This window comes from Sardina pilchardus, chromosome 14 (assembly GCF_963854185.1).
Source record: "Sardina pilchardus chromosome 14, fSarPil1.1, whole genome shotgun sequence".
In the NCBI taxonomy this organism is placed as follows: domain Eukaryota; kingdom Metazoa; phylum Chordata; class Actinopteri; order Clupeiformes; family Clupeidae; genus Sardina; species Sardina pilchardus.
The window spans coordinates 9,183,204-9,191,658 of record NC_085007.1 but is presented as its reverse complement, the minus strand read 5'-3'; the positions used below and the strand labels follow the sequence as shown (position 1 = coordinate 9,191,658).

At 45.1% G+C, this 8,455-nt stretch overlaps 1 protein-coding gene across 3 annotated transcripts in view; it reads right to left on the bottom strand.

The window, feature by feature from the left end:
* Positions 1–7,726: 7,726 nt before the first annotated feature.
* Positions 7,727–8,455, bottom strand: part of scarb1 (scavenger receptor class B, member 1) — a 26,794-nt gene continuing 26,065 nt past the window's right edge. For all 3 annotated transcript variants that reach the window (XM_062554491.1, XM_062554492.1, XM_062554493.1), the window contains one exon: positions 7,727–8,455. This exon is cut by the window's right edge and continues 552 nt beyond it. The gene's annotated coding sequence lies outside the window, so the exon portion shown is untranslated.

Genomic DNA, 8,455 nt, shown 5'->3' with positions numbered 1-8,455 from the left:
TGACTTCCAAAGTTTGCCAAGGTCCAGTTTGGCCCAGATTCAGCAGCTTCCTGGTTTGGTCTTGGCTCACACACCTATAGGAGAGACCATCTGTTGTTCACAGCAGCCTGACACACAGTCATCAATAGGAATGAGTGAGAAAGTGAATGGGTGAGTGTGCAAATGAGTGAATGAGTGTGTAGATGAGTGTGGAATGAGTGAATGAGTGAATGAGTGAGCAAGCGAGTGAGTAAGTAAATGAGTGAGTGAGTGAGTCAGTGAATGAGTGAGTGAGTGAGTCAGTGAATGAGTGAGTGAGTAAACTGTGAGTATGTGAATGAGTGAGTAAGTGAATATGTGTGTGAATGAGTGAGTGAGTGAGTGAGTGAATTGGTGAATGAGTGAGGGAATGAATGAGTGAATGAGTCAGTGAGTGAATAAGTGAAGGAGTGAGTGAGTGCATAGATGAGTGTGTAGATAAGAGAATGAGTGAGTGAGTGAACGAGTGAGTGAGTGAACGAGTGAGTGAGTGAGTAATAAGTGAATGAGAGAGTGAGTGAGTGAAAAAGTGAAAAGTGACTTAGTGAATGAGTGAGTGAATAAGTGAGTGAGTGAATGAGTGAGTGAGTAAGTGAATGAGTAAGCGAGTGTCATTCCTCCAAGCGAGCTGAATGAAAGCTCATGGGAATGCAACACGACCAGGGCCACACAGCTCTGGGGTAATGAGAAGAAAATACCTCACACAGCAGCTATATATTTACCTCAGATAAACATGCACTCACAGCTACAGTAAATTACCTTACAATAACACACTCTCAAGGTAGTTTAAAAATAAACATACCACCTACACTTACAGTGAGTCAGTGTATAAATAAACATGTTGCCAAGGGTATTGTTGTGCAAATGAAAGTGTGACTATTATCATGCTTACACATGAGGACAAATAGACTCAGACACGGTTTTTATTCGAGCACAATAACCACCCTCAATGCTGCAAAGAAATACTGTAATGTGCAATATGGAATCTGTTCCGTGACATGAATTAGTGCAGAAAAGTATGCAAGTCTGGACACTGTCCCCTAGCATAATCCTGGATACCATCTTCCCAAAACCATGGATGTCTCTAGCATGGTATCAGGATCATAAGTTGGTAAAATGGCACCATAAGATGGGTTTTCCAGATCGCATCACATATTGTATCTGACATTTATTGATGCAAAATTAAAATGGATATAGAAAGCTGTGTTTGTTCCTGATTTTTCTTTCCTCCACAATGGACAAACACCTTTGACACAACCTTGTCAAAGTTGGCAAGAGTGCGCTAAGGTGTCGTTCTTGAACAACTGCGCGAGTGTGAAATATATGTGTGTGCACGCCAGTGTGTGTGTGCTTGTGTGTGTGTGTGTGTGTGTGTGTGTGTGTGTGTGTGTGTGTGTGTGTGTGTGTGTGTGTGTGTGTGTGTGTCTGTGTGTGTGTGTGTGTGTGTGTGTGTGTGTGTGTGTGTGTGTGAGAGTTAAATGACTTTGTGACCACCTGATGTCTCGCCATTGTGTGAAAGGGATTATAGCACAGCATTGCCGCCTCCCACTCCAAACACAGAAGCGAGCCCCAGCAGTGTTTGTTCCCAACAACTGCTGCAGATGTTTTCTGCCAGGTCCAGCTATTCATGCTTCAGCTCCGCAGCTCTCCACTTCAAAGGTGGTTTGGTTTGGGTGGAGAATTGTCCATGGAGTCGCCGTTTGATGTTTTGAAAAAAGCCTGTCACTTCTGTTGGACTTCAAACATGTCGAAGTGGGACAGAGAGGCTCAGAACAAACAAGTTTGTGCTCAGATCACACACACACACACACACACACACACACACACACACACACACACACACACACACACACACACGCCCGCATGCACACAGGCGCGCACACAGGCGCGCACACACACACACACACACACACACACACACAAATACACAACACACTGAGTGTGCTCAGAAAGATACAAACACTTGTTTCTTTCTTACAATTGTTTAAACAAACAATTACATTAGATTTAGATATGAAACATATGCACACAGACAAATACAGATTCACAAACACACACACACACACACACACACACACAGATGCAACATGCAAACACATCCAAGCAGCACAGAAGATCACAATACAACCACCAAAAAATAGGATGCACGTGTGTGTCTGTGTGTGTGCGCGCACATCACAGCCAACAGATAAACCACCCCCCCCCCTACACACACACACACACACACACACACACACACACACACACACACACACACACACACACACACACACACACACGTATGCATAAAGGTGCTTCAGCCCACTGGAGGCCCCTCCTGATCCTGAAAGCTGTCGTTGCCGTCTGCACCTATAGAGCTGATCTCCTGATCTATCGACAGGCAATTCACCACAGCGGATAGAAGATCAATAAGACTGACAACTTATTAGGGTTAATTAATTTATCCCTCGTCACATCCAGTGACCTCCTCCAAGGCCACAGAGGATTTGCTGAACTGGGTCAGTTTCAATGAGGGTCAACGAGGAACCTCCTCATCGGTCATCTGTTAATTCCTGCTGTCGCTGGAACGCTTGATAGCAGAGTTGGATCCAAAGCCCAGTTACTTCAGAACTTTAATCTCTCCTAACCCCGGTTCTGTCTGAGCTTTGACCCATCCAAAGGCTGATTCTGTCTAAGCATGAGGGGCCAAAGCCCAAAGCTGTTCCACAGAGGAGTTGTCTCGGGAAATACAGTACGTGTGGTCCTGATCCGGGCCTACTCTGGTTCTGATGTGGTCCTGATGTGGGCTTGATCTGGTGTGGTATGTGGCAGATCGGATCTGGTCTGCTTCTGGATTTGGACCTGATCTGGTTCTAATCTGGTTCGGATTTGGTCCTGATGTGGTGTCTGAGGCGGTCCTGATGAGGCGTGCTCTGTGGCCGATCCCCCCTAAGACTCAGCTGCTGCAGCTGTTTCCATTGGGGAGGAGAGGAGGACACTTGAGCAGCTCTCCTGTACTCTCTCCATCTGGCCCTGAGCAAAAGCCGCTTCCAGTAAAGTCAGCCTGCTCTCCAGCTCTCCCAGACGACAGCCCATAGATCAGATGGCCGTGGGACATGTTTACGATGCTTTACATCCAACTGGATGAACTGTGCAGAGAAGGCTGCCAGAGACGCACATGTGCACTCCACTGAGATAGCCTGTTATGTCACCCCCCCCCCCCCCCCCCCGCCCACCCCCGCCATATACAGTACAGCACAACACAACACAACACAATACAGTGGCAGAGGTGTACTGTAGTGATAAAATAAGAAGTGGGTACACTATGAATTATGTCATCACGGTAAGGTGGACCGCACCATGCAGAATCGGATTTTTCAAAAGGCATTCTGAAGATGTTTGATGACGTTTATAAATGTGGATCACACAGTGTTAAGTTTAAAGTTGCGATTGGTGAACAAACTCTTTTGAGAGGTGGATAAATTCTAAACACACCACAACACAACACAGCACAGCACAGCACAGCACAGCACAGCACAGCACAACACAACACAGCACAGCACAGCACAGCACAGCACAGCACAACACAACACAACACAACACAGCACAGCACAGCTCAACACACGGAGTTGCGTGGCATGTGACCCGGTACTTGCCCTCGCCCCGCTGCTTCCCTGCGCTCTTATCAGCGTTGAGCAGCAGTGCAGGCGCCGGGCAGGCGTCAGCTCCCAGGGTCAAGGCAAGGAGACGGATGGCTCCCCAGGGCGGACGTGTCGGGGTCCTCCATCTCTCCTGGAAAGGTCACAGCTGCTTTGGGCTGTCACTATTGATCCAGGGTGGACAGTATGTGTGTGCATGTGTGTGTGTGTGTGTGTGTGAGAGTGTGTGTGTGTGTGTGTGTATGCGCGTGTTGGTTTTGATGACTGGCTTATCACCTCTACTCTACCTTTCCATTCACGTGTGTTGGTCTCTGATATTTGATGACATTCTTTCCTCTCCCTCTGAACCCTGCCTATAGTGACTGTCTCTGTGTAGAGATTCAGACTCGTTCATAACGCCACTGCAATGTCTGTTCATCACTGTCTCTGAGATTCAGACTCGTTCATAACGCCACTGCAACGTCTGTTCATCACTGTCTCTGTGTAGAGATTCAGACTCGTTCATAACGCCACTGCAACGTCTGTTCATCACTGTCTCTGTGTACAGATTCAGATTCGATCATAACATCACTGAAAGGCCCATGCACTCACCGGGCAGTTAGGAAACGGGCTCCTACTCACTCCTCCTCGATTACCAAGCAAACTCATGTGGGAAGCACCCTCACAGCTAAATTAAGTTCCCTTGATCAGCGCATATAGGGTATAATACTGCACTCAGCTTTCGGATGAACTCCATTCTGCATAATGGCAACAGGTTCTGACGTAGCCTACCCATGGATTTGTTCACAGGTGTACTCATACAGAACTATGAAGTGGAAAGCCCCGCTGACTCTGGGTCAGTCCAGCAGAACACACATGGGCTGAATCCCAGTTTCTCCCCTAAGCCCTAAGCCCTGAACCCTTACACACTAATAGCTGGCATCAGTCCTATAGTGATCAAGCTTGCAAGGGTTCAAAACACTAACAACAGGAATGGGACAGCAGCTGTGACTTATCATTGAATTGACAATATAAAAACCATCACGTTTTCGTTTTATCAGTTTTTTTTTTATATATATAATTTTATCAAGCTTCCAGCCACCCTTTGAGTGTCCTTGTCTTTGCTATGAATAGTGGGTAATTCCCTTGAGTAAAGTGGTCACGTACGCCAACTTGGGGGAAAGGGCTCAAATAGGGTGCAAGCGAGCATCATCAAGCACTTTGCAATTTTTCAGTGGGACAGCGCTAAGCCCTCCTAAAAGTTCAGGGGAATGCACATCAAAGTGTCTGAGTGCGTAAGGTGAGATATTAGGATTTAGCCTTCCTCATTTTTATCTACATGTGCTGCACATGAGCTTGAATGATGGCAACAGATTTGCGCGCTACTGCCCTCTACTGTGTCAGCACGTTACTGCAGGTGCTCACATCCGAAGCACGAGCACCGAATATCTGCGGCTACACTGGAAAACAGACATGCAATAGGACCATTTAGCACCTTTTTTTTTCTGAGAGTGTATGGTTGCTTCTAGAACAACGACCTCTGACTGTCATCAACTTCCCTGCTTTACAGTGAAGCCACAGGTACTCAGTGTGTGTGTGTGTGTGTGTGTGTGTGAAGCCACAGGTACTCAGTGTTTGTGCTTTGGATGTGGCAGCGTGAGCAGTAAGGGTTCTTTAAAGCCTGCACGGTTCTATAAAGCAACCCAAGAACCCTTTTTAAAGAGTGTGATGGAATGTGAACTCTTCCTTCTATTTGGCTAAGCCAAAGAACCTTTAGTTTGGATAAAAGTATTAACCGTACCATGCGTTCAACACTCCCTCGGTCCACTGCTTCCCTACATTCTTATCAGCATTGTCTAGCTGCAAGTATCTGGATGACGGGCCAGACACAGTGATTTAGCTGTAGATTATGTTGATGTATGTTAGGAATTGATTCCATGTGGGTTTGAGAAAAAGCAACAGGGAACTGAACTCAGTGCTGAGTCTGACCAGTTTTGACAACCCCTGATCGATGTCCTGCAGGCGTCGGCATGGAGACAGAACACCAAGGAGGAGCACAAGTGAGGGGACAAAATGGCTTCTGATCACACACTCTTCACTCACTCACACACTAACACACACAAAACACACACACACACACACACACACACACACACACACACACACACACACACACACACACACACACACACACTCTTCACTCACTCACACACACACACACAAACACACACACACACACACACACACACACACACTCTTCACTCACTCTCACACACACACACACACACACACACACACACACACACACACACACACACACACACACACACACACACACACACACACACTCTTCACTCACACACTAACACACACAAAACACACACACACACACACACACTCTTCACTCACTCAAACACTAACACACACAAAACACACACACACACACACACACACACACACACACACACACACACTCTTCACTCACTCACACACTAACACACACAACACACACACACACACACACACACACACACACACACTTCACTCACTCACACACTAACACACACAACACACACACACACACACACACACACACACACACACACACACACACACACACACACACACACACACTCTTCACTCACTCACACACTAACACACACAAAACACACACACACAGGTGGTACACTGGTAGAGAAGCGGTAACATCACCAACAATCAGACATTTTGTCACTATGGATAAGAGTCTGCTAAATATTAGTCACACACACACACACACACACACACACACACACACACACACACGTAGACACACACACACACACACACACACACACACACACACACACACACAATAGCATACTAATCAACCCTGATGGAACAAATTATTCAATATTCCTCCATTACTACCCTGCCAAACAACATATCAACTGGATACTACAATCACAAACTATGAAGGATGTTGTGTTCAATTATCCATAAAAAAAAAACTCTGACTCTCCACTCTGTGGACAGCACCTTATGGATAAATTGAATTGAATTTGATTCATGAAGCAGACCTTAACTGGTCACTGCAGGAGGTGTGGTAAAGGTCTGTGTAAGGTATGAGAATGTCAATGTACAGTACAGTATGTATGTAAAGTATCATCTGTCACATGTGTTTTTAATAAGGAGGGAGGGAAAGGAGTCACTGAGGAAGTTGAACCACCGCATATAGAGCCAGCCTAGCCAGCTAAACACAATCTGTATCTGGGAAAACTTTACATTTTGATTTCTCTCTTTTTTTTATTTATTTTTTTAAAATTTTGCCTGTGGAAGGGAAAAGAAACTAACCATGTTCGCTGCTGTCAGATGTTTTGTTTTTTCTGCAAACTGCAGCTTTCCTCTAACCACAGCTTAAACCTCCTAAGGAACTCTGTACAAATGGCAAATATCTGCTGATCCGACACTTGCTTTTGTTCCATCTGGTCACTGCTGACAGAATTCATTGCGTGTCAGATGTGCCTCTCCAACATCCCCTTCTTTGACACCCTACCCTACACTCAGACCCCAGCAGTTGATGGTTCTTTAAAAATGATATCCATAACAAGTTGAGCCACAATATCTCTTATTGAGAGCCCATGTTTTGTTTGCTTGTTTGTTTGTTTGTTTGCATTAGGTACAGTACATCTGCTACAGTTTAAGTTGATGGCACACATCCTGTTGTTGACTTGTGCAATTTGCATTAGCTGTAGAGCTCTTACATTCCCCTGGCTATAGATTGCCTTAAGTAATAAAACAGCTCATCCCCCCACCCCCCCCAACTCTCCCATACTCCCCCATTCCATGTTGATGTGAACACAACTGTTGTTCACTGCTTATGCAATAAATATCAGCCTAAACAGTGCCAATTCAAGAGCACCAATCAATTCAAATTCTCTACAACTGTTTGTCTTTAAGCCCTCGCCTACTTTGGGGCACTGCAGCAGGGAAGAGGGAATGAAGTGTGCTCATGGAACACAATGTAACAGTGTAGGTGCAGGATGTACAGTACCCCTATGGGGCACCAGAGGGCGCTAGCTCAGATGAACTTATGTAAGAGACGCATGAGGTAGTTCACAGAAATTTTATAACATGAGAATTAATTTGACACATTATCAAATCCATAACATTTCTTTCAGGTTACATCATCACTTGTTTTGTTTTTATCCAGTTCATGAAAGTCCATTCAGTTAGTTTCATAGTTCTTCAACAACTAATGGAGGAGGACCTTTCTCTCTTTATAGCATCAAAACTATCGTAATCACACCTCAAAATCAGACATGCCATTACAAAATTGAACAACAAAAAGTCCAGTTTAAAATACTATTCAAAACATCTCTGATTATCAATAAGTGCACATTCTTCCAAACAATACAGTATATACAGTCATTTAAGGCACATGTACATTTTAATCTCCTTTTTTGTTAGGATTCTTTTCTGTAAACAGTGAGGCAGTCTAGAGATGCTGGCGGAGTGTCATCTTAGTAAACAGTTCTTTGGTGTGTGAATGAAGGGTGCTGAAGACCTCCACATCGATGGTGAAGGCAAAAAAAAAAAAAAAAAAAAAGAAAAATAGAAATCCCACCGAACATCTGGAGCAGATCTCGGTCCCGGATCAGGTTTACCCTCAGGATCACAAACGTTCTAGAACCTTTCTTCACTCAGAACCGCCAGGAACCAGGGCTAAAAGTTCATGATTGCCACTGAAGATACAAAACGTTTCGGAAGTGTGGATAAAAGCCACGATGGCAACTCAGTCCAACTCGAGTCACTCTGGGCAGTAACACTGAATCTGTCCA